This window comes from Zosterops lateralis (genome assembly GCF_965231275.1).
Source record: "Zosterops lateralis genome assembly, chromosome: 6".
NCBI classification, from domain to species: Eukaryota; Metazoa; Chordata; class Aves; order Passeriformes; family Zosteropidae; genus Zosterops; species Zosterops lateralis.
This window is the reverse complement of record NC_139761.1, coordinates 44,262,747-44,289,455: the sequence shown is the minus strand read 5'-3', so window position 1 is coordinate 44,289,455 and position 26,709 is coordinate 44,262,747. Positions and strand designations below refer to the sequence as shown.

Genomic DNA, 26,709 nt, shown 5'->3' with positions numbered 1-26,709 from the left:
TATGCAACTATGGTATGTGGAGAAAAATGCTGAAGGTAATATTTAACAATGGTTGGACTCACATATAATTAACCATTATTTTCAGGGGAATTTGCTTCTCTTATTTTTTTAATGCACACAATTGCACACAAACAGGTGGCTGCTTTCTTTCAACTGGTATCCTTGTGGACAATGGATTTTACAGTGGCTTGATGCCTCTACCTACAGTATTATTGGAGATGTGAAAAGAGATATGAGGTACAGTTTAGAAGATGAAGTGACATGGTGACAGGACTATGACAATGTATTATAACTGGAGTATATTTTTCAACATGATCGGGACAAAACTGAGCCAGATGGACTTCTTGCCAGAATGTGATAAATCTCTGAAGAGTCTGTAAAGGAAGAGGTACGAACACCATTCTGAGGACCCTTTAAAACTAGTTTAGATGATGGACTGCTTACAATGACAGTTATAACATAGTTTCAATTCATGAAATATACTTGATTGAACAAGAAACTGCTTTAAAGGAACAAAAAAGCCCTAAAGCCTATAGCAACCTGGTTTGATCACCTACCTGGTCTTGGTTTGAACAGGAGGCTAAACTAGACATGTTCTGAGGTCTCTGAGAGCCTGAAGGGTCCTATGAAATCAGAGAATGGTTAAGACCAGAAAGGACCACTGCAGGCCACCTATAAATATAAAAAGCAAACAAATGCAATCAAATGTAAAGTGGAGAAAAAAATATGGAAAGTGACTGTACCATTCATTTCCAAAGAAGTTGAAAATTCTCCTTGTTTTTTCCCCCCCTTTTCCACCTCTTTCCTTTTCTTCTCCACTCCATTTCTTCATTTGTAAATTTTGGGAATACTAAGCTATTTTCCTGTGTTTCCTGTGTTGTGATCCAAGAACATGCTTCTTTTGCTCTTTCTGCCCATAAGCAAGAATGCTCAGATCTACAGATCTTGTGTCTGTCTCCCATTTAGATTTGGTCATCAAGATTATTAACTAAATCATGTGCTTGGCAAAAAGAACAGAATATCCAATCCATTTTAGTAGCAATGCTGCAATCTCCTAGTACAGAAATTGAAAGCCTGTGTCTATTCTTTCCTCCAGATTTGGTAGCCCCAGTAGATGTTTCCCTCAGGTACCCTCTGGAGAGGCATTTCTGCAATGTGTGTGGGGGTGCATGACAAAGCCACCTGTCTCAATCAGTGGGGGATTGATTCCCACCACTGGGATGATTGCAAGAGGCATTGCTGCCGGTTAATATGTCTGCATGTAAGTAGAAGGATCTCCTGCAGGGCACGAGAGCAGTGATGGAGTTTCCTGGAGATCACAACTCCAGCTCCAAGGCTTTCACTGTCTTAGGGAGCGGTTCAAGGAGAGACTCACCCCTTTGAAATTCAGGGCTGTTTTGCTGTGGGTCACTGAGCCCTGTTGGCAAGCCACAGAATAAATCCTACTAAAGTCACTGCAATTCTTCTCATCCTTTCCTCCCACAGATGCAGAATGCCAGCTGCTAAATGCCATTTCAGAAAGGGCATGGGAGAAACTTGAGACGTGGTTTTTCTTTCTAAATAAATCAAGGCATTAATTCTGACTAATGCAATGCTGCATAGTAACCCTATACAGGGGTGATGAGGTGCCAGCTTCATGTCAGTGTGCCTTAATGTAGTGCCTGTGATACTGTTCACATGGTCACCTTCCAGATTGAGTAGTCTGGTTTGTAAGAGGGAGATGAAACTCCTCAGTGCAAACACCCACAGAACTGAATTACATTGTCCCCTTGTCCTGGAAAAAGTGATGTACATGTGCTTTAATCTGGGAGCAACATGCCATAAGAAACATGAAATCTTTGCCGAGTAAAAAAGGCACCTGGAAAATATTAGGGCTAATAGATATGGACAGCCCATTTCAAATGCTAATGCAGCAGAACTCCAAGGATAAAGGATGAACTTCTGCGCCCCTCAAGTTTCATTAGCATGATAAGTGCTAGTACAATAGCCTGGTACACAGTCTGGTATATCCCAGATCTCCCTTTATGGCATCACTAATAAACTGCAGAGTCTTCATCCCTAGACATAACCACCGAAACTTGGAATGCATTATGAACAGGAATGTATTCATCTTTATAGTGTTACATTGATTCAAGAAGGGTAGACTCCTTAGCATCACGAGTGAGAGACCTCGAGAGGCAAACTGCTGAAAGATTCTGACAGAACCCAGAGTAATAACGCAGGCCTCTGAAGTCCTCTCTCTTTCCTGCTTAGAAAAAGTCTCTCTCCACAGTGCAGGTTTTGTAGTGGGAACCAGCTGACTTCCAATGAGGTCAGTGTTAAATATTTGCTTATTCTATCCCCCATCTTCCTTAGAATGTTATTTCCCCTGGTCACACATGCATCAGACATGTATATTCCCTGGCAGGTAGTGTGCTAACTAACTCCCCTTCCAACTAAAGGATGTGAAAAAAACTCTTCAGACATAAGGATATAGCGCATGCATCCAGTGAAAGATTTTCTTTTAAATATTATTAAAGTGAAAGCATAGTAAGGAAAGGGTGCATTGTCTCAATTTCACTATACAAACAAATAAAACTACTTGCAGTTCCATGGAATTTTAACACAGTTAATCATAAACTCAATATTTGCATCTTACAGGCACTGAACATTGTGTAGTTACTGGAACTGGGATAAACTGGTTTCGAAAGATTTGACTGCTATAGCTATGTTCAAGGGTTAACCCTCACTCCCCTGTTCAGATGTTGGCAAAGGAAATCCTCTCATAATCACAAAGATTGGAAGTTAGCCTATGAATTGTTCACATCTCTATCTTGCAGGTACCTGCCTGCTTTGAGATGCCCTCAAAAGATCTGTTCTGGTATGACTCCTAAGGCTAACTCGAACCATGAAGGGTTGGGTTTTTATCATCCTTTGTACCTCTGTAGCTCTTAGACCCCCCTTCATTTCTGTGAAGCTATTCCAACTTCACCTAATGGCAGATATATCCACTGCCTGACTCTAAATGCTGAAATCTTGGAATCTTCTTTAATACCTTTTCCCAAATGCATGAATGTACTCTTTTAAATTCGCTCGGCTCACATTTGTACACCAAGACAGAAATGTGCATGAGAAGTTTCTCAGTTTATCCCCTCTGCAGTCATTCAGTCATGCAATGCTTACTCACACACACACAGATGAGCACAGAAATACACTCATCCAGAATCCTGCTCCTCAATGTCACAAAGAATGAGAAGCTCACATTGAAGATATTGGGCACGCACATTTTCATGCTGTCGTGGGGCTTTGCTGGGCATATTCCTATTTGAGCAACTCAGGGGAGTAGCAGTGCTCCTGTAGATCCCTCATTACTAGTCAAATCTGTAATTTCTCAGTCAGTTGCTCTGTGCCTCAATTTGTCTGTCTCTGTATTCTCAGTTAGGACATCTGTTGTGCCATCTGAACCTTAAACTGCTTTTGATCTAAATCTGGACATGGGCGATTATGTCCATGGTTGTCCTTTACTCCTCATCTCTTTCATTTTCCCATACTGCATGGTTTACAAGGGTGACTGCCTTGCAAGTAGCTGATTACACTGTGAAGAATTCCCAGTTTTTCATGTAACTGGACCTGCTATTCCTCTTCAATCCAATTTTTTTGGCTCCTAATGTCTTCTTGTAGCATCATGTTTTCCTTATTTTTTAAATTTTCTGCTTTCCCAGCACATAACAGAAATTATGCATGCTCCTTGTAGTCTCTTCTAGAGATCAGAGACCTACAACCGAAATTAGCTAATCTAGAGATTATCTCAACCCAAATTCTCTTCTCTGAAAAGTTTTTAAATTTGGGAATTTTCAAACCATTTTGATTTTAAATGACCCCATTGGGCTCTTAGAGAATCCAACACACTTAAACTGGGAAAAGTTTAATTTGGTAAGACTACTGCATCATAAAAACCAACACTTTGTGTCTGGGAGCCATTTACCCATTTGTAGATTTCCTAAAGTGCTTGATATATTCTGTATATAGTGAAATACAGTCACTACTTACCATGCTTACTCCTGCTTTCCTTATAATCATACTACAATGTCAAGGTATCCACATGACACAAGACCTCTTCTAAGTTCTATAGCTGTGCTCCAGTTCCTATCTCTGTGGTCCTAGTACAAACCTCTAATTTCTGCATTCACCAAATTTTGGGAGTGAGAGGTGCAACATCCAGGAATGGTTCTACCTCTCCTGATTGCTCATGGTTTTATCGTGTCCTGGTTTATTAATGTAACAGTAGAAGTATTTGAGGCCTATTAAAATTTTATCACACGATATCGTTGCTCCTTTCTTTTTTAATCTTTGTGCATTACTTTGTGTTTGCCTTCTTTATGTTCTCATAATTTTGCTTTGGTTCTGTCAGCTTCAAAGTGTTTGCTAAGAGATTCAAACCACAACAGATAGAAAAGATCCATTAGGTCATTTTTGGCCTGCTTGTTGTTTAACACCCTCTATTGCATAGTTATGAAGTTTTCCTCTGAGACATCATTGCACAGTCAGTATTGCCTCATAATAAATTAAATCTTTTGGAGTCCTGAAAAGGCAATATACACAGCTATACAAAAATACTATTAGATATACATTGTCAAAATCTCACAGAAATCCAGCTGTGAGCTCACATGGGCAAAAGATAGTCTTATAAATAGTTTATTACCAATTCATAGCCTCCTTACAAATTTTTAAAAATTTCCTGCAAATCAGAACCAAAACATAACTGATGCTGCCCTGAGTTTAATGACCTCCTCAATGCTAAATATATTTTTATTTGTCACAGATATTATTTATTAATATTAATCTTTGTCTCCCTATTTCTCATACAAGTTTATTCCCAATGGTTTGTGCAACAATGGTGCATTGAGTTGGTTTGACCTGCACACTGAGGAGACTAAAACAAATAAATAACTAATTATAAGCCTATATAATCTCTAGGATTTGCATTTCTTTCTTTCAGTGTTTGTATAAGCAATTTGCGTTTGCCCTGGCAATTAATTCTGGCAATTTATTACCCTTATCTTTTCCATGGAAAACTTAATATGTTATTTATATTGTTTTTTTCTTTCTATCCTAACCCCATTACATTTCTCAGTGCAGATGTCTAGGTTTTTTCCTTATGAATCTCTCTCTCAGAGCATGGGCAGTTTTGCAGTGATCTTGCAAAGTTTCCTATGTAACTTTTTTTTCTGAAAGTCCTTCAATCAATGGATGAACACTTGATTTTGCCTTTTCTGTACCTTTAGACTGACATGATGAGAGAAACCACTGCAGTGTTTTCAAGAAAAAAATCCAACTCTTGATCTGAGATGTGTGGCAAGGAGACCAAAGAGTCAAGGTAGTGGGGGGCCTCTCCAGGAATAGGAGAAGTGGTGCTTAAATGTTATTTTCTGATTGGCAGATGGATTTCTGGGAAAGAAATTTGAGGGTGCTTGCTTTTATCCCTTTGTTCATCAGGTTATCCAGTACCCCTTTTGAGGCATATCTGGATTTTCAGGATACATCCTTCTCCTGGGGAGAATATACAGAACCAAGGAACTTTGTTACTCAATGATTTTCAGTTTATCAGATCAACTAACAGAAAATCAAGGTCTCTTTGGTGACTATTATGTGTGTGAAGAAGCTATAGAAATACTAAAATATGTAGCTGTATTGGATTAAATTTTGAATCTTCACAGAATTGTCTGCAAAGCCCATATTCTGCTGTGACCATTGTCAACCTCCTTATCATCACTTTCTTTACTTATAATTTACAGTGATAGGCAGAACTGTAATGGATTTTTCTTGGGATTGATTATGTTTGGAAAAATGCAGACAAAATGCTTAGGCTGTTTTCTAGACTCAGGCCAATATTTGGTAATATTAAAAAAATTCCATTTTTCCCCTACTTTTCTGGATTAAAAGGAGTCTGATTTACCGAACTGCTAAGTACTAAGATCTGAAATGAGAATGAATGGTAGCTGTGCTTTCAGTACTTTACATAACTATAGAATACTAAGTATTTTAAATATATGGTGCTCAGGCAGCCCAAAATGGATTCCTTGAATTAATAAACACCTCTGTCTTGATCTTTTTAGGATTCTCCATTAAAATAGGGACAATAAATTATTACTTTCTCACCCCACTAGGGATTCATAAAGATCAATAAATGTTTTTGTGTTAATACCGTAATGTTAGTGCTAACGCATTAGTACAATGTAATACACTAATCTACATATATTAAATGTTTATTTACATTATAAATACATGTGTAACTATAATACCTAAAATACCATGAGGATGAACAGCATAAGAAAACTCATGAGGAAATGAACAGAAGTTTTCAGCACAAGTTTGATTCATGTGCATCAAATACAGCCCAGGGCCACTCCCTGTATGCCTAGTTTTGAGTAGCTTCCCTTTGAATGAGTACCCCCTAGTCTGTGCCCTAAGTATTGCACCTCCCAACCTGTCACAATGTTAATAATGTTCTCTTAGTTCTGTTCCCTGTGTACAGTTTCTAGGTTTTGAATAAGTGGCGTGCAGAGATGGCTGTTTTGGCATTGAGTAGCCTGTGGGTTAATCCCATGAACAAAGCCTTTAACTCCCCTCTACAGCCAGTTGTACTGAGAGTAGCTGCTGGGCCAAATAGAAAATCTGCCTTTTTTTTTTTTTTTTTTTTTTTTTTTTTTTCCAAGTTGGTGAATGTACAGGAATAGCTTTTTTTATCCGCTAGGAAAGCCTTGTGAAGCCAGGAAGTGGAGAACACTTGCTGCAAGAGAGGGCTGAGGTAATGAGGCTCTGCTTCATTGAGTCCATCATGTGGACTATGATTTGAGGGAGGACAATGGATGTTGTCTTCCTTTCAACAGTGTCTCCCATAACATCCTCATAGGCAAACTCAGGAAGTGTGGACTGGCTGAGTGAACAGTGAGGTGGGTTGAGAACTGGCGGAGTGGCAGATCCCAGAGTGTTGTGATCAGCAGCACAGGGTCTGGTTGGAGCCCAGTCACTGGTGCTGTCTCCCAGGGTTCAATACTGGGACCAGTCTTGTTTAACTAATTCATCAATGACTTGGAGGAAGGGGCAGAGGCCTCCTCACAAAGCTGGGAGGAGTGGCCCATACCCCAGAGGGCTGTGCAACCCTTCAGAAGGGCCTTGACAGGTTGGAGAGATGGGCAGAGAGGAACCTTCTGAAATTCAAGAAGGACATGTGCAGGGTCCTGCTCCTGGGGAAGAATAACCTCCTGCACCAGCACAGGCTGGGGGCTGAGCTCTTGGGAAGCAGCTCTGTGGAGAAGGACCTGGGGCTCCTGGTGGAAAACAAGCTGTCCCTGAGCCAGCAGTGGGCAAGAAGACAATGAGATCTTGGGGTTCATTAGGAACAGCATTGCCAGCAGGTCACAGGAGGTGATCCTGTCCCTCTACTCAGCCCTGGTGAAGCACATCTGGAGTGCTGTGTCCAGTTCTGGATGCCTCAGGGTGAGAGACTTGGAGCTTGTGTAGTGGGTCCAGTGAATGACGACAAAGATGACTTGGGAGAGTGAACCATGTCTCACTTACGAGAAAAGGCTGAGGCAGTCTGGCCTATTCAGCCTCAAGAAGAAATGAATCAGAGGGGACCTTATCATTGTCTGTAAGTATTTGACAGGAGGGTATCAGGATGGAGCCAGGCCTTTCTCAGCAGTGCCAAGCAACAGGACAAGAGGAAATGGGCAGAAACTGATGCACAGAAGTTCCACCTGAACACAAGGAAGAACCACCTCACCATGTGGGTGACCGAGCACTGGAGCAGATTGCCCAGAGAGGGTGTGGAGTCTCTCCCTCACTGGAGATACTCAAGATCTCTCTGAACACAATCCTGTGCCCTGTGCTCTGGGATGGCCCTGAAGGTTGAACCAGAAGACTGACTGTGACTCCTTCCAACCTTGCCCATTTCGTGATTCTGTGAGTTGTTGATAAGCTTTCAACTGGCTAACTTTGTTTGGATTTTATTTGGAATGGCAAATAGTACACTCCTAATTTGACAGCCTGGTGTAACCAATCTGTGCTTCAAACATAAATGTTCCTGAGCTTTCCAAAGAAAAGGCAGTAATGCTTCTTATTATAAATACAAAGTACAGCACTTTCCTTAGCCTTTTTGAATTTGTTGGAAAAAACATATACTAGTATGGATAACAATTACTCAAAATTATGTTGCAAGGCAAATGTCCATGATGGAAAATTTCAATTTAGCCAAAGAGCTAAAGGCTAAAATTTAGCAAACTGTGAAGAAAAAATTACAAGGTCTTGCAAACCTAAGTAATGGGCAACCTTAGTAATAGGTGGCATTTGCCTGCAACATAGAACACAACTTGGAAATAGTATCTGTCCTATTTCTCCTGGCTTCTCTCGTGATGTTTTTACAGAAAGTGTATTATTTTCCATCAAAGTTTATGAATCACTTCTGATTTTGTTTCAGCAGAATGAAGGCAGGAATCTCATACTCTGTATTCTCAAATTGCTTGGCATGTCTAACCTACATATCAGCTTTATACCCACCTTTTGATTTTCCACTGGAATTTAACAAATGAAACAGAGATTAATATTAATGAAAAATAGAAATTACCATACATTTGTTCTCTGTTTTCATCAGGTGTCAGACATTACAGTAAGAGACGCCAATTTAAGAATCTAGACAGATTTAGGTAATTTCCTTGATGCCTATAATTAAATTAATTCTGAGAATCTGCACTGGCACTTCTGTCATACTGTGATTGTGGCCTCCAAGTTCCTAGTTATAAAGTTTTTAATGTTTTCTCTGCCACCTAGAACTGTGTGGGGACCAAATTCATGTTAATTTTGTGGCTGCAGTGCTAAAGAAGGATATGCAGAGGGAAAGGTCTGACTGTCTCCGAAAGCCACCCGTAATCCTCTCTGTGCTGAACCACATGTAAGTGTCAATAAGCATACTTGGGAGCATGGGGGCAGCATAGTTGGCCAGGTAGGGCAGTAAATTTAGGGAGCCACCACCCTGTGTGGCACCCTGCCTTTGAAAATAGCACAGTAATAAATAATGCATGCTGGTGTGCCGACCAAGCTGGCTTCACCCTGTCCAGACCTGTTGGTACAATGTGCTTTTTTGTCTGTCTGGAAGTATTCTGCGTCTTAGCAACCAAAGCTGTCTCTGCCCTTAGGAGCTGAAACAGAAAAGGCCAACAGTCACACAAACAGAAAGTGACATTCCAGACTCAGTACCACATTGGAACCATTTTTCTTCTGCTTTTACTGATGTCCTTTCTAGCAATAGGAAAATTCTGCTTTCCCTGTCTGTGTTGAGATGCAGGGGTCGCATCCTCCTGTGGTGCTTCTGCAGCATATAGATAAGATGTATTTCAGTGTGATTCTTTAATCTCCCATGTTTTGCTTAGTGACACAATGTAAGACTTATGTTTCTTGCTAAAGGTATCCTTCCTGGGAAGGGAAGTGCTCTTTACTGCTCTTTGCTTCTCAGCTTTTCCTGCTCTGGACTGATCATTCATGCTGATATTGTACTAAGGCATTATTTTGGTGATGAAAGCTATGAATACTCACCAAGACATGACCTGATATGCAAATACTTGGACTCAGTGACATGAATGCTTAAAGAAATCTTGTAAGTGCTAGGCCTATCAAAATGGTTGCCTAGCTGTCTTCAGGGACAACCTCCACTCTTGATGTTGTAACTGCAAGATAATGAAGCTCTCCAAGACGGGTGTTTACAGTCTTCCTTTTTCCTCAAGGACAACTTTCTTTGATAGGTGAGAATCAATGGAAGCCATGGAACTTGACCTAACCTGGATGAGAAATAATTGAATCTTCCCAAGCAACACTTGGACACAGGTGCACCTTATCTATGTGAACAAAAGGAACTTAGTTTTTAATAGGTGTTAGTGTGGAAGATAGGAACAAAGGTGACATTCCTTGAGTCTGAGATCCACTATTTATCTTGAAATCAGGTTCAGCATAAATGATATTTGTGAAATATTTCCCCTACATTGACAATGAGCCTTGATTAATAATTAATAGTATCTCTGGATGTTGAAGGACAATTCATTCCCTGTGCTTGGTAAATCTAGCACTGAGAACTCAGCATCTGTCAGGGGAAGATTTATGATGGGACTTGGGACCAAAAATGAGCAAAGACTAGAAAATTTACTTCACACAGACCACTGAACAGTCACTGAATGACAATATTTGGCATTTCTTGTTTTATGCATACAAATTAATGAAACCTCAGAACCTTCCCACATTTTAGTGCATTTTTAACTGTTTCCATGTTGGTGCCTTTTTTTGACTAGTGAAATAATGAGAAACAGATGAGGCTTCCTATTTTCATTTGGGCACCTGGTTTCCTGCTCAGGCTCATGGTTGCAGGCTGGAGGAGTAACTCACACATGGTCAAGGATAACTTTAGACTGAGCACGTCTACTGATTCTCTGCCCTGCTAACCTGCATACAGCTGAACTTTCATGCACAACCCCATATACCCACACTGATGGTTTTTTCCTCATTTTGTTTCTTACCTACTCTCAAATACCCAGAGAAGCTGAAAGACCAATAAACTCCTCTTTCATGTATTTTTCAGAATTCTCGATCTATAAAAGAAAGGATTGACCCCATCAAATGGGCTCACCCAGTCCACCTCCCTGCCAGCAGAGGGTTATTCCACACTGTGCATCTCCTAATGTTATTTCCAGACTAATTTTAATTTAGGAAATTCCTGCTTTTCACTTCTCCCCCATCTAATTATGATCTCCCCATCTACCTGAAATAACCTCCATTTTAAAAAATAAAATAAAAATGAAGGGATGATCTTAAAAAAAACAACTACAAAGAAATCAATCCCTCATCCATTACCAGGTTTTTCTTTTGTTCTGGAGCCACGCGTGTAACCCGGTTAGACCTGTTCTCTTTGAATGCCGAGGACTGAGCTGGCCTTATGCAAACGCTCTCAACCTCATCTTGGTTGTTGTCGTTGCAGATCCAATGAAACGAACAGGAAGTGACCTAAGGAATTCCCCTATTGGCTGCTTGACTGTTCAGCAAAATGTTTTAAAATTAGTATCACATCCATTTATCTTCACTCCTGGGAGTCTTTAGTTGACATAACCTAGTACCTGTGCTTACCCAACCTACTGTTCTGTAGACAGTTTTCCCATTGCCTCAGTTCAGGATTTCCACTCCAGAATCTGCAGCTAAATGAGGTAAGGTGTTTGGAGTATTTTTTTTTTTTTCTTAAATGCACTTCCTTTAAAATAACACCAGTGAAAATAATTTTTTTTAAAAATAAATTGTCTACCAGAATTCTGGTCGCTATACCAAGCCTCTCCCTTCCCACTTTGGAACAGCAGCTAAGCTCATTTAATCAAAAGACTTTTTAATGTTGCAATAAAGATTTCTGCTTTCCTGGTCCGAACCTCTATTTAAGTATCTTCTATCTAAGTATTTCTGCTGTATTTATGTTTGAGTGGGGCCGGATCCTGAGAATAGTTTCTATTATGATGTATCTAATAATATTCTGGGTCCTAAATCTGCTACTTTTGACAACAGAGTTGTCATCTGTTCAATAAGACGAGGGTGAAAAAGTGGTCTCAATGCTATTGAGAGTGCTTGTGTCGCAGAACTGGGATACCCTCCGCAATGACCGTGTTTCAGTTCATTTTAGGGATGAGGATGTTGATGGACTTGATGTTTGTAACAAAAACCCCTAAAGTACATTTATAATTTGGCTTGGTTTCAGCCTCGAAGCAATTTCTTGGCATTTGTGTGATGAAGGAGGTTCTGCTGATCTTAGTTCTGTCTAAGCAAAAACACTGCACGGAACCCAGCTCAGGCACTGGGTAGGTAAATATAGTGTGAGGCACGCAGTGTCTTTGCTTGTTTAATTTGTTTCTGTTCCAATGGTAATTTTATTTTAATAGAACCAGAACTGCCCCCTTAAGGTATAGACACAGTTGTTTAAGTAGTTGTAGAAGAGAATGTAAAGAAAAAGTTGCTCCAAATCTGTGTTGATTTTGCGAAATACATGTAATGGGCTTAGTGACAAATGTTTGCATTTCACCCTGTGAGACATTTTAGGCACATACTTTTGTGTATATTTTTATAGAGTTATTCAATTATATCACTAATGTGCTTTTTGATTACTTCATCTAAAGGTATATGTTGTGTTTGCTTCTGAAGTACATCCAACTAGCCTTTCTTTCCTACCTTTGCCACTTTTTAGAATCAAACAATTATTGGAATTAAACAAGCTCCAGTACCTTGAGTACCTTGAGGTAAAAGTTTCATTTAGTCATTTTATTTATACTTGTCTCACAGACGTGTGAAACAGATCTAACATGCACCTGTATTTCCTGCAATTTGTGAAAACTTCCGTGAAACTAAAAAATGCACTCCTTTAAGTTTTGCTTTTATAGGAAATTTGCAGGGTGTAGTTTAGGCCAGTTGTCTGACACCTATTTTGCACTGTAGAAAATACCAGAGCTGGAAAATATATCAGTTTTATATTTAATGCAAATACAGAAACTAAAGAAAATGGCTGCAATTAAAACTAGAAAAACAACAGGATTAAAGTGTTTCACTTACAAATATCACAATGACAGTTTAATTCCTGCCTTGTACAATTTTCAAAACCAAGTGATTGTTGCAATAACAACATAGGACTTGCCAGAATTTTTCAGAGATAATTACATGACTTCAAGTAGAGCTTACCATTTAGAAAACTTCCAATCTTGAAAAAAAGTCCAAAAGTCCAGTGATGGGAAATTCCCCAGAATGTTTTTAAGTGACCTAGAAGTTAAATACCATTCTTCTAAAAATACTTTATCTCATTTTTAGTCTGACATGGTCTTGCTCTAACATTCAGCAACCTGATTTTGTTGTCTTTTGATGGTTATTGAGAAGTTCCCCTGGGGAGGAAATTTCTGTTCCTTGTGTAGTTAGCTGGGGACAAGTCCTTTCTTAGCCTAGTCTCTGATAATTGTGCTAGTCTGAGCTCTAGAGCCTGTTCCTTTTCATGGAGAAACTTACAGTACAGTGAAGGATGTCAACCTGTTTCACTGTAAGCTTTTCCATCCTTTAATCACTTCAATGCTCTCCTCTAATTTTTCAACATTGGCTGTGAAATTTGGATGTCAGGATGGATCAGAGTCTGTAGAGTGTCAAACAGAGATATTATGAGTCAATATACTGGGAATTCCAGTTCAGGAGTTTATGAAGTGTGCCCAAGGCTTTCTTAGAGCCGCCGTTCTACAGACACCCTTCTCCCCCTTGAGCACTGGTCCTGTATGCAGGGACGAGGTTATCATTAGTAGAGTTGATGTTTCCTTGCATTTAGCATTTCTATTTTTTTTCTACTCCAAGTGTCACTTGTAAAGCCTATAACTATGGTAAAAATACATACTTTCCCCAAGTCCTGACAATAAAGGCTCTCCTATCAATCAGAATATGTCTTTGCTTGCCCCAGCACAAATTAGATTGCGCTTCACAGCAACCTATAAAGTGACAACCATATGTTTACCCCAGTCGTGGTGAGATTAGGGAGTAGAATGTGGTCTGTTTAACACGGGATATTACTACCTTCTTGTCACCTGAGAGAATTTGCTGTGGTATTGCCATACTAATTTCTTATTACTTTAGATATTCTCAGGGTGTTGTGGGTTTTCAGCAGTGGTGAAAACAGACAATAGGACAGCTGGACAGTTGAAAAATTAAATCGTTTGGCTCCCACTCAACTTCCTTAATTTTTTTTCATCCCCAATGAATTTTCTTGTTAACATCTGTACTTGTTCTGTCTGGAAAATTCAAGGTTACAAACCGCAGAGAATAAATGTAAAAAAAAAAGTCATCCAGAAACACAGATGGAGAGAGATTAGAGAGGAAAAAGAAGGATCTCTGTAGGTGCGTCTGTGTTCGGATAGGAGTGACATGTTAGTCTGTTGCATGTCCCACAGTAATTTGCACTAAATTCCCCTGTGAGGATGGAATTCTACACCTGCTGAAGAAGTGTGTATTTATGTACAATTCTCACAGAAAAGGATTAATGATTTTATTGACTCAGCAAACTCAGAGAACTGCCCATGAGCCATGACACCTTTCCAGAATCAGTGCTTAGCTTTCCTTCCTTGTTTGCCCCTTCCATGCTTTTAACTTAGTGACAAGACCAAACTGGGAAAACTTCCCACTAACCATAATGTAGCCTGGATCTGTTTTGTGAAGTCTGCAGTCACATGCTTTCTGTTGCTGTTAACTTGTTCAGAGTCAATCCTCACAAAATTGTCTGACCTCTTTCTGCAATACTATGAATACCATCTCTGTGAACTGGGGCAATGACCTACTGTACAGAGAGACAGGTTGGAAAGTGGGTGCTCCAGGACAGACCTGTCTGGCTTAAAAATTCATCAGAGTGCTGAGATCAAGATTCAGATAGAAGTGAACGACCCGTTCTTAATCTGAGGACAATGTGCCCACCCTCAGTAGGATTTTCTGTGGTCTTACGGGGCTCTCTTTCTTATCAGACTTCCTACAGTTTTAAAGTAGGTATTGCTGAGGTATAGGCATTCCTGCAACAAGCAGCACATAAAAAGAAAACAACGACAAACTTAGTTGTCATTTGTCATTACTAATGACACACAATATTAGGATGTGGCAGAACGAAATGTAAAGGCTTTGCTGTCCACAAGGAAATGAACAGAAACACTATTCTTGTAGCTAGCATAGTTTGTGGTGTTTAATGAAGTGAAGTCTTTGTCCCATTTCACAGCCTCACTACTACTGAATTTCAGCCATAAGCACATAGAATTTTCTTCCTAATAATAAGTGCCTTGTGAACATTGGTGAAGCCCAACACCACCTTCAGCAAAGCACTCTGGCTTCAGCCGCTCAGCCAGTGTCCAAGGGCACTTCAAGACCTCTAACCACAAATGGCTGCATCTCTTCCTCACTGTCCCTGCCTCGGCACACTCTGCAGCTTACATGTATTATAGTCTCTGATGATCCCAGGAAGTATTTCACTAAGTTTTCAAGAAAAGGGTACATTGTAAACTTGGTAACAGTGAAACTCATGAGTAACATTGCTGATTGAAAGGCTAGCAAAGAAAGATTTGTTCTCACAACTGGTATACAAAAAATTAAGGATTAATTTGATTTTTGAGGAATCTTAGTATTACAGCTCCTTTGAGCTCTACTGGGGCTGCAATCTGCCCCAAATCCTTGACTGAATGCCTAGAATACTTAGGGCATTTGTTGATCATTGGTCTACAGACAGGTGCGAATGAGTAAACATGGAGTCATGTAGCCAGTGGAGCAATCGGCGTTTGGCATTTTGCATGTCTCCTTCTGAGGAAGAGCCCTCAAAGGCTGCCTTTCCAGAAGCTGACATTGCACATGGTGATCATTACCTATTCCTCTGCTGATCTTGTGAAATGTGCTTCACAGGAAAGAGTATGAGAACTAGTAGATAGAACAGCCAAGTGGAGCTGGGTAATCACTGGTTATAGACCAACGAGATGGGGTAATAAAAGAGAATTGCTTTGTGGTGATGGAAAGAAAGTAATTTTACATAAAGGAGCTACAAAAATGTGGAATAAAAGTTCCTATTTGGAACTAATATGGAGGAAGGATACAGACATAAACATCTGAGATATTTTCTCAACTCGCAATCAGATGTAGCCAGAATAGTCTCTTGAGTGTCTGTAAGTCTGTAAGGATTAAGAAACTATGTGTAAAAATATATTCTATTGCCTAAATTAGTAGTGCCATCACAGGAAAAATTGGTTTTGTTTTTTAAAACTGTTCCAGATTTTCTTCCATTTAGCAGTGAGCAGTTAACTAATTTATGTTGCTATATAGTTACAGAACCCTTGTAAAATTGCCCAAGATGCTATGGTCAGGAATCAGACTACGTCCATGATATAGAGATTACCCCCAAACTTTCTTAATGATTTTTACTGCAATATGTAATTATTATTACACAATAGTTTAAAAGCTTGCATCTTGATGATCCACTTTCAAAGTATGCTTGGTTAAGCAGTTGTCTCATAGATTGGAGGGGCTTTATCAGGGAGGCAAATTCTGACACACTCAAGGGTGCTGTTCTCATCTCTTTTGCAGTGAGATCTAACATAGTACTCACATAAAAGACTCTTAATATTCCCAGGCACCTGCCCTGACAGAGGAGGATGAAAAAGTTTTAGAAGACTGAATTAATAGGTGATTAGATGAGTAAGATATCCCTACAGACTTATTAAAATTGGATTGTATGAAATGAAATAGATGCAGGTCTTTTTCTACATTTAGTGACTCGCAGATATCCTTACCCTCTCTGAGACTTTTAATGACGGATCTGTAATACTTTGTAACAACAGGCAGAAACTTCCCTTCCCTCTTTAAAATCTTAAATGATTAAATATTTTTGGACCAGTCAATCCCATAAATTTCTTTGTCTACCTGTTGCTGGTTCCAACATTCACAACAAACACCCTGCTCTAAGTTCATGGAACTATAGGTTCATTTAGGCTAGAAAAGATCTCTAAGATGATTGAGTCCAACAATTAACTCAGCACTGCTGAGTCTACCACTAAACCAAGTCCCTAAGTACTAGATCTACGTGTATTTTAAATACCTTTAAAAGGTGTGGAGACCCTGCCACTTTCCTGGGCAGCCTGTTTTAATGCTTGCTAACCTTTTCAGTGAAGAAATGTTTCCTAATATTCAATTAAAACTCCCCTGGTGCAACTGGAGACCATGTTCTCTCATGCTGTCACTTGTCACCTGAGAAAAGAGACTGACAGCCAGACTCCTTTCAGGTAGTTGGGGAGTGATGAAGTCTCCCCTGAGCCTTTTTTTCTCCAGGCTAAAAAACCCCAATTCCCTCAGATACTTCTCATAAGTCTTGCAAACTCCTGATCTCCTTCACAGGCTTTCTTACCATAACTTTTAAAAGAGGAATTCAAATACTTTTTCCCAATTTCAACCAAGTCTGTTTTCTAACCTGCATAGCTCCTTGATTTAATCCTTTAAAATGCACAGCTATTGGTATTTGGCGTGTCTGTTATGTCAGTAGGTATAAGTGAGTGACGGGCATTGTCTTGTAGTGAGTGAGGGGCTGTTCATGCCAGGAGTCTTAGACAGAGCTGCTTTTCACTTCCATGCCTGTGGGTTTTGCCCTGTGCTGCAGTAGGGTTTTTTTGCAGGAACATGTGCATGGCCTGAGAGCTGGCAGGGCTGCCCTTCCCCAAACCATGGACTCTAAGCAGCAGATTTAAGCATCCTTATGCTATAACGTCTTCAATGTTTAAAAATCTGATGAAGATTTAATGATTAAAGATAAAAAGAAAAGAAGAAAAAACTCCCCAACACCTGCAAAAGCTGTTACAAGGATCTCTGATAATACTAATTTCTCGGAACTTTGTTAAAATAGGTATAATTCCATGGTAAAAAAAAAATCTACTTCTGAGGAAAATAGTTGTTTGAAATAGTCTGGAAATATTTTCGTTGATTTTATTGGGGAAATCTCTTCCAGTTACATTAATGACTGGGATACATAGCAGTACAGGGGAGCAAAAAGAAATGGAGAGAGTGAAGTTTTTTCTGATTTCCAATGCCTCCAGCCTCCCTTCCAGAGACCAGCTACATACTCCACAGTTGCTGTAAGACCTGGCATTCTTGTGCCCCAGATAGATATTGAAGATGATATTTTACTCTGTTTTATTGGTTACGGATTATGCTGTATTGAAGAAAAATTACTTGTCTTGGTCAGTCAGTCTGATAAATTAAAAGACAAAAAAATTAAAGAGAGAGGGGAAAAAAAGGAAAGAAAAATTTTAAAAAGACAAGCGAAAGAAATAAAAGGGAAGATGAAAAATAAAGGCGTTCGGTGAAAAAGAATGATCAGGATCAGAAACTTTACATCCTAGTTTGGTTTTGAGGCTGCCTGCATTTCAGGATTAGCGTGGTTGGGCTCTGCAGAGGGTTCCCTGGTCACCATATGCACAACAGCCATGTTAGGTGAGTTTATTGCTCCCAGTGCAGCTGCTCTGGGGTTATTTTACTGCCTGTGTACCACAGTTTTATGCTTCACATTTCTGTCTTTCACAAACAATTCCACATAACAGAGTTGAACATTTGATCCTTGAACAACTTGAATATATGTTTTTACATGTCAGTTGATTCCCTATTGACAGAGAACTTTCTTTTAAAAATTCCTTTCTTTCATTGTGATTAAAAGAGAAAATAAAAAACCCCGAAACCCAACCAACAAAAAAAATACTAAACCACACAAGGAAACAAAACCCACTCAACCTACCAAAACCCACAAACAGACAAACAAACAAACAAATTAAAAAAAAAAAAAAAGAAAAGAAAAAAAAAAGAAAGAAAAAGGAAAGAAAAACTCTTGTAGAAATAGCCACAGTTCCACAAAACAGAAATTTTGAATTTCAGCCAGTTCTGCTTAGGAATTTTTAGCTCATTTTCAGGATCATACATAGGTCAAGGGCAGCTTTTTTGATTTAATACTTCAAGTGAGGTTTAATTGTTTGACTAACTTATCATTCAAATCTCTACTAGTCACATAATAGCCATGATGCATTGAAGAATCTTGTTTTCAGTCTGAACAGGTCTCTTTTTTTTCTTGAGAATTCTTTCTCTTGTTTAATACCTTCTCTCTGCCCTCAAAAAAACCACATTCAACCTAACTCATCTGCATGTTGAAAGATTTCCCAGAGACGTGATGCAATGGATTGCGATGGAGCTTGAGCTGGAAGATATGAGTTGGACTGACTTCTCCATTGACTTGTTATGTGACTTAAGGGAATAATTTCAGCTTAGCGTCTCCATTGTCCTATTTGTAATGTGGAAGCAATGTTGGTTCCTTCTTTCCTTTCTATGTTTTGTGCCATTTACTGCCTTTGCTGTCTGCGTGGACTCTTCCTTCTCTGCTCCATGGTTGTCAGTGTCTCAATCCTTCCATCACCATAGATGCTATTAGAGTAGATGAACCCTGCAGGCTTAATTTTCAGAAGAACTTAAATGTAGCTGAGTTCCCAGCTGAGTACCTACTTCTCATGGACTCAATGTTATTTTTTTTTTTCCCTGAGAAATAGTAAATTAAGAGATGGAGTGTGTGTGGGTTCGTATGGGAAAGCAAACCCTCCCAGTCTTTCAGGTTTTCTTTATCTCTCAAGAAAGTTCCTTTACTGTTTACACTCAATTTGCTGCTTTTTCCTAGTAATTTTTGAACCTTGTGCCTTAGCTTCTTTTTCTTTGTGTATTTTGCGTGATACTTCTGACTTTAGTCTTAGAACGGAGCATTGCTTTGGCTGATTCCATTGATGGAATAGTATTGAGCTCTTTTCTGACACCAGGTTGTTCTGTAGCAAAGCACTATTTGTGAAACCGGAGAGAGTTCACGTAAGAATTGAAAGAGCACATTCGTACAAAACCCAAAGGGAAAAACTCTACCGTCAAACCAGCCCTGGCTGTTGAGGCAGATGCCTGGCTTTGCTTTTTTTGTTTATATTCCAACAAATCAAAGCTGACCTGTGTTGTTATCGGAGTAGAGCAGCAGGTGCAAAAAAATAACTCGGCTGCCAACTCAAACGAAAGGGTAAGACTAATACCCTCTGGGAGGTATTGAGGAGATAACAGAGAGCCATGCCAGCAACTGAATTAACGGCTCTATTTACGGTGGGTTTTACTTAATAACCTGCTCCTAACACTGACACATAAATACTCCATTGTATTGTTTAACGCAACCACTGGAGAAATCAATGGAAACAGGATGGGCAGCTCTTGCTGTGCCAGGTGAGAAAGAGTGACGCCACGGAAGTGTTGCTCTTCTAACCACAGGCAGGAGGGAGACAAGGAAGGTGGGAAGGTGTTCTTGGCTTTTACAGAAGTGCAGAGACAGTTTCCCACAACTTCTTGGCTTACTTGTAGAAAGTGGCTACAAAGCAAGGAAACCTCATTCCCCACTTTCTGGTTGCTTTTAGTAAAGGCAGTGAGCATAAATAGGTGATGGCATATATGTAAAGTACTGTCCCCATGCCATGTGGCTCTGGGAGGCTCACAATCCTGGGAGCAGAGGGGAAACGAGCCTCCTGCTGCACCAGCAATAAAGCAGACAGCCCTTGTGCAGCTACTGGAGTGGGATGCCAGGGAAGAGTTCTTGCAATCTCCTACTCTTTTCTCAACAAATACAGTATGAATAAATTGCATGGATACAGCTGGGCTCCAAGTAAATGTTTACCAAAAACACAAAAGTGAAGAACTGAGTGGTAGTAAAAGTAATGGTCTGACAGCAGCTTTCTGAAAGCTCAGTGGAGTCAGTGGGCTCCACTGGGCTGTTTCAGTGATAGCCACCCATGTGGGGACAACTGCCTTTGCAGACAGAGGTTCACCTTGGGATACTTGGTAGTCTGGGGAGGAATGCAGGGAAAGCAGGTATCCTGGATGGAGCTGTCCCATAGGTGGGATCAGCAAGTCCCAGTTTGGTACAAAGGAGGAGTTAATAGCCAAATAAACCCTCTCTGTCAGCTCTGCAGAGTGACTCTTCCCACCATGAACCTTGCATTGGCTCTGCTACATCTCCTCTTTGAAATATGCTTTTCCTATTCCATCAGCAAAAAAGCACGATCATATTGTGGTTCGTCTGGCAGTGGGTTGTAACGGGGTATAAATGCTTCTATCAAGTAGGTTGGATACTCAGAAAGCTGCATAATTTAACATAAAATTCTTTATGCTTAATTTCCAGCTTCTCTGCCCTAGTTAATTCATGCTGCGGCCCTCTTTTATTTAATGAAGATGCACAATCAGTTTGTTCATTGAATGAATCAATTAATGTAAAAAACAGTAGTCCAGTGGGAAAATTTGCACATTCCCCAAGGCACTTTTCTCTTTTGCGTCTCCATCCCAATTTCCTTATTCTGTTTGCTTCTTGCTCAGAAACCATCCCTAAAGTGGAACCTTGTAGTTTCCAAGTAGATGCCCTTTATTGAAACAAAATATATGAAAGAGTTCACACAAAGGAAAAGAGAAAAAATACAATTGCTTTTTTTTTTTTCTAAAGTAGGCAAATTAGTGGTTGTTACTGTTGAAAACCAGACTAGTCCCATAACAAAAGAGAAGTGTTGGTGGTGATAGTGGTTAAAGTGAACTTCCACATGAAATACTGGCTGCTGCTGCAACATATATCTGAGTGGTTGTTATGTCAGCAACGAGTCAGCATCTAATGAGAGCCAAACATGAATACAAACACAATTACTACTGTTATTATTGTCATTATTCACTAACAACTGAACAGTCACACAGGCTGTATTAGCAGCATGGAAAACATTTCCCTCAATATGCTGTTAGTCTTTAAAGCTATACAAGAGAAGCTGTCGTGGAAGGTAGAGGGAAGTGGTTGGGGAACCAGAGCCAAGGGAAAAGGAGAAGGTGTTAGAACATGATGGTAATATTTTGTTAGCTGATGAGGTTCACGCGTAATTATAGACGTGTGGCTTGTCAAGTTACAGGGCCATCTAGAGTGCTTTCTGGCCATTTGTATATTTAGTATATTGTAAGCAAAAGAAAGGTGTTTAGCAAAAGGAGATTAGGGAGATGAGCTGGCTCCTGGTTAGAGGAAGGATGTACCAGAGAGATAGGAAGGACATGAAAGGAGGTGTGGAGTTGTTCCATGAGGTGTGGTATTAAGTGCTGAAAGAAGAATAAAGAGCAAAGGCAGTTTTTCCCATTATTGTGTTTCCAAGACTGTGTCCCTGAGGCTAGCCTGATGAATCTATGGCAAATGACTTCTAAATACTCAGGAAAAAATGGTTGACCCAAATTATCATGAACTTGCTGAGGTGGTGCAGACAGTAATGAAAGCATTGCCATATACCAGTCAAAGCCAACTCCGAAAAATAAAGAAGAAAATAGCCCACTTATTTTTGGCCAGTTTTTAGTGAACTTATCTACTTGTTCCAAACATTCTAAGAATGCATTACTGCAAATAATAATCCAAATATCTATTACAAGAAATAAAACTTTTTCTTGACTCGCTCTTGTCTCAGCTCTATGATAGCAATTTCACTAATATTATATGGATCTGTGCACAGAACTTCTGCAAAAAGGAGGATGAAGTTCTTGACAGCAAAATAAATGATGATATTATCCTTTTCATATTGAAAAACTAGTGGCATGGCAAGAAGGTGCACATCTAACCCGTGATGTGATAGGAAAGCATGGATCTGAAACACCATATCCTTTTTAAGTGGCAGGTTCCATTTCACTGTTTTCTCTGCTAAAGTAACACGACAATGGGGGAAATTTGAAGTACAAACCCTTGGTAGTTAACACTCTCAGACACAACTGTGCCTCGAGGACTCTGTTTGCAATCTGCCTTCTGTTTGCTTCTGATTTAGAAAAACAAACAAACAGAAAACCTCTTTTAAAATTCTTCCTTATATTTTCATTTTACTAATGAGTACCTTGAAAATTGAAGTCAGTTCATATGAAGATTATTGGGAAAAAAAGGGGTCAGAGTAAAACAACCTATGAAACTTTGCATATCATCAAATCATTTTTTTTCCTTGCATTCATAAAGTGAACTTTGTTCTCTCTCAAAAAGGAAACTGAACTATGGTTTTGTCTTTAAATTACATCGTTAAAAGAGAGATAAGAACCAAACCCAAACCCTGGAGCAGAGGGGATAGCTCAGATACAGATCTAGATACTAACTTTTCTACCCAAGGTTCTCTTTAGTTAAAATATATATGCAAGATTTTGAAGCATCCATACGAACATGTTTAAACAACCACCACATATCTCTTACAAAAGTTGCCTTGTAGTGCATCTTGAAAATAAGATCTTTAGTAATAAAATATTCCAATCAAGCTTTATTTGATTTTGTTTATCACGATCCTATCTGTAATGTAGGTATATGTTAAACACTCCTTTCCTATTCATCTTCCTTTTTCTGGTCTTTCAGTTTACCTTCATGTATACATTCAATGTACAAGGTTCAAAGAAAACAAAAGAATAAACCAAAGTCTTCCTTTCCAAAAGCCCACAACAGTAAATGATCAAGGTTTCAATGTAGTCTCTGAAGGCTCACCAAGAGCTCACCAGTTTTGCACATGCAAAGGTGGGTTTATGCATATGAACCACAGCTCTATACTCCACAAATACGTAAGCACAGAATTGTGTACTCCAGAGAGGTGTAGTAGGAAATAAGATTAGCCCCAAATACCCAAACTGGAATCCTGGATACAACAAATTTTGGTGATTATTTAGAAAATTTTCTTATAGTAATGTTGCCTTGAACTTTAGAGTGATAATATGATTTAGTAAACAGATTTTGTTACTATGGCCCAAACGCACATGAGATGGACTAAAAATGAAATGCATCAAATGCCTGGTATGTTTTACATGAAATACTGAATGTGATCAGAGTGTTTCTTCACATGAAATTTCTTCAAAGCTTTCTAAGAGTTTTTCTGTTCTCTTAGTGGTGAGTCTTGAGGATATCATCAAATAGGTCAAGCTGCATAGATAGCCACCTGAATGGTACCTTACAGGCCAAGGCAAAGTTGAGCTTTTTGTTGTAAAGCAGATGCCTGTGAGTAATCAGCCTGCATATGACTTGTTTCTTTTGAGGCTTCTCTCTGCTCTATAGGCACTATAGGTATAGAAACAAGGAAGTATGTGCTAGCTACAACTGAATCTACAGGACTAGAAGAGATGCTAAAATACTGCAGAAAAGGTCACATCTGAAAGTGAGCCATGGCAAGGATGATGTGTGGGAGTCGGGCACAGACACCAGGGATGAACCTGAGACCTTTGCAAATTAGACAGATAAAGATCACAGTGCAATCTCTGGGTCAGCCATAGCTGTATGTATAGACACACTGGCTCAGACTAGGACCCTGGAGCCCTGGTAGTAATGCACAGTAAATGAAAGGGAATAAAAAACCCCATAACAGAAGACCCGAAGCTCACATGCAAACAGGCTTTCAACATTCATATATTCATTTTGTGCCTGTCCTTACCACCACTGGAGATGTAAAATAGCTGGTTGGAATGCAAAGCAGCTAATTGATCATATACATTACAAGTACAAGGCATTTATGTTTCCGAAGTAGCCGTATGTGTAGAACAAGTCCACGTGCTGTGTCATACATGTCCTTTGTGACATCTTGAAACTCTGGCCACTTGGTAGTCTTTTGATTTTTCAAGAGAAGGATTAAAAGTCCAGATTTTGTTCCTCTTCAATTGCAATTATCACTTGGTATTATATATTTTAGATTACTGTGTAAGTCTTTGACTGTAATCCAAGATACAGTAATGATCTAAAATATTTAACATACTCTGTAGATACTTGTTCCATAAACTCCAAGCCCTGAAAAGCAGGGATTGTGTCTTCACTGTGTACATAACACACTTCAAAGAAAATAGGCCCAGGTGAAATCTACATTTGAAGTTCAGCCATGATGGTAAAAGGGGAAAAATGGGGAAGAATCCCATAGGTAAATATGCCAAAAGAGATCCACCCTTTTGGACACGCCAGGAGGAGCTGCACTGAGCTTGTCTCAGCTAGAAGTCACTCTTAGACTTTGCATAGCTTACAGGTGGAGTCATGGCTTAGTAGTTTCAGTCTGTTTTGCCCTAGACATCGTTGTTGTGTTCTGTGCAGAGTGAATGGCTTTTCCAGAGGGGGGGCTGGGGGCCCCTTCCCGTAAGGATCCCTTGCTCTTATGGGCTCCCCTTCCATGCCCCTTTAGTTCACTTCAGAGCTGTGTCCATGAGTAGCTATACAAATTGGTACCAGAACAATCATTCTGATTGTACTACTTCAGGATTCAGTTGCTTTCTCTGTACTGCTTATTCACCTTTCCTGAGTTTGGAATTTTTGTGTCATTTAATAAAAGCTATTCTTGAAAGATTCTGGTTCAAAGAAAGGAGAAACTCTATATGGATGTTAAGATTCATTGCATTGAATGTGGAAATGAGGGTCAGAGTAATTTATTTTCAGAGCACACCTGTAGTGCAATAAAATAATTCGCATAGAGTGCACTATATAGTGTTCAAGGTTCAAGGATTTGTAAATATGTTTTTCTGTAATGCTGGATATGCTCCATAGGCAGGCCATGGCTCCTTGCTCTTTCCATTACTGCTGTTTACTCAGAGTGATCAGGTGGTCATGGAAGAGAAGAAGAGCAGAGCAAATGACCTCCTGCTACTGCAGTTGTGGCTGTTGCTGGGTTGTGGCTCAGCCAAAGCTCCTTCAGACTCCAGTGAGAGCTTTTACTAAGAGAGGCCTTCAGGGTTTGGTCTTAGAATACCACCTCATATCATGAATGTTGGTGAAAGATTTTTTTAATGCATTAATCTCTTCTAATAGGACTCTAGAAAGAATTTTGCTGAACACCAGTGCACAGCTGTATTTGACTGTGCTGGCTGAGTAAAATGTTATTTGCATATTGTTGTAACTCCAGAAACAGCACCACTTCAGAGGAACAGAATGGAATTATGTGTACAAACACCTACCATGCACAGACATAGATGTGTGTGTGTGTATGTCTATAAAAATACATGTGATTTTATACTCAAATGATATTTCATCTATGCTTTCATTTATAATGTACCATGCCATAGTAGAGAGATAGATCTCAGAATTTTTCATATTTTTTTCCAAAATATCAGCTCAGCTAAAATCCCTTTTAATATGGTTTCCAGAGGAAATGAGACTTTTGTGGTAATTCTGTGTTTTGGCTTTTACATTTGGCCTGTAACGGTCTTATAGTTTCATTGCCAATTTTAATTACATTTGATATGTTGGTAGAAGTCACAGAGATACGAAGTTTTTACAGGATTAATGAAAACTGGCTGCCAAGTACAGAAGGAAAATCCATTAATACTTGATCTGAAAGAAAGTGTGACGCTTGAGCTCACTGCTTTGAGACAATGAGATATTATGAATGCCCCAACCGTGGGAAAAACTTCAATCAGCACTCACATCTTACTAGACACTAGAGAATCCAACCACAAGATACACATTCATAGGAAACCAGGCTTCATTAGTTCCACAATTCACTTTGATACATGGAATATAATTAAAAGAAAACTGAACATCTTATGTGTCCTTCCCCTTGAGGTTTCACACCCTTTAACAGGGTTTGTCTGTACACAGGGGAGATTTGAGCCTTTCTCCCTGGACTAATGAGGAACACAGTGCTTCAAATATCCTGATTCAAAATCTTTTCAAGTGTGGGATGAGCTACTGCTATAAGCATAAATTTTCCAGGAATTTTTAGCAAAGAAAGGCATATACAGGATGACATGAAGAAAATCCCAGTTTAGCTTTCATACAGAAAATATTGTTGAGCATAGTGCTGTATGCTTCCAAGCAAAGGTGTGGAAGTTGTTAGTAGGACTTTATAATCCTCCTGAACAAAGTGCTAGAATGATTCCCAAGAAAGGAACACCCTCAAATTAAGATAAAGGAGGTGACCTGAAAATTTTTAAGACACCAAAACCCTTTTCCTTGAGTAATACACAGAACTTCAGCAAAGTTTAGGTTAAAGCTAAATCCAGTCCTCCTTCTGTGATTAACGTCATGTTGTAAATTCTCCCTCTTAGGCACAATTGTTCCTACAGTTGATACTGAAAATTAATTAAGTTACTGAGGTTGAGATAATTTATTTAGCTTCC

At 39.4% G+C, this 26,709-nt stretch overlaps 1 protein-coding gene across 1 annotated transcript in view; it reads left to right on the top strand.

The window, feature by feature from the left end:
- The first annotated feature begins 11,079 nt into the window (after positions 1 to 11,079).
- Positions 11,080 to 26,709, top strand: part of EHF (ETS homologous factor) — a 33,745-nt gene continuing 18,115 nt past the window's right edge. The window contains exon 1 of the mRNA XM_083863954.1: positions 11,080 to 11,222. The gene's annotated coding sequence lies outside the window, so the exon portion shown is untranslated. The remainder of the gene's footprint in view (positions 11,223 to 26,709) is intronic.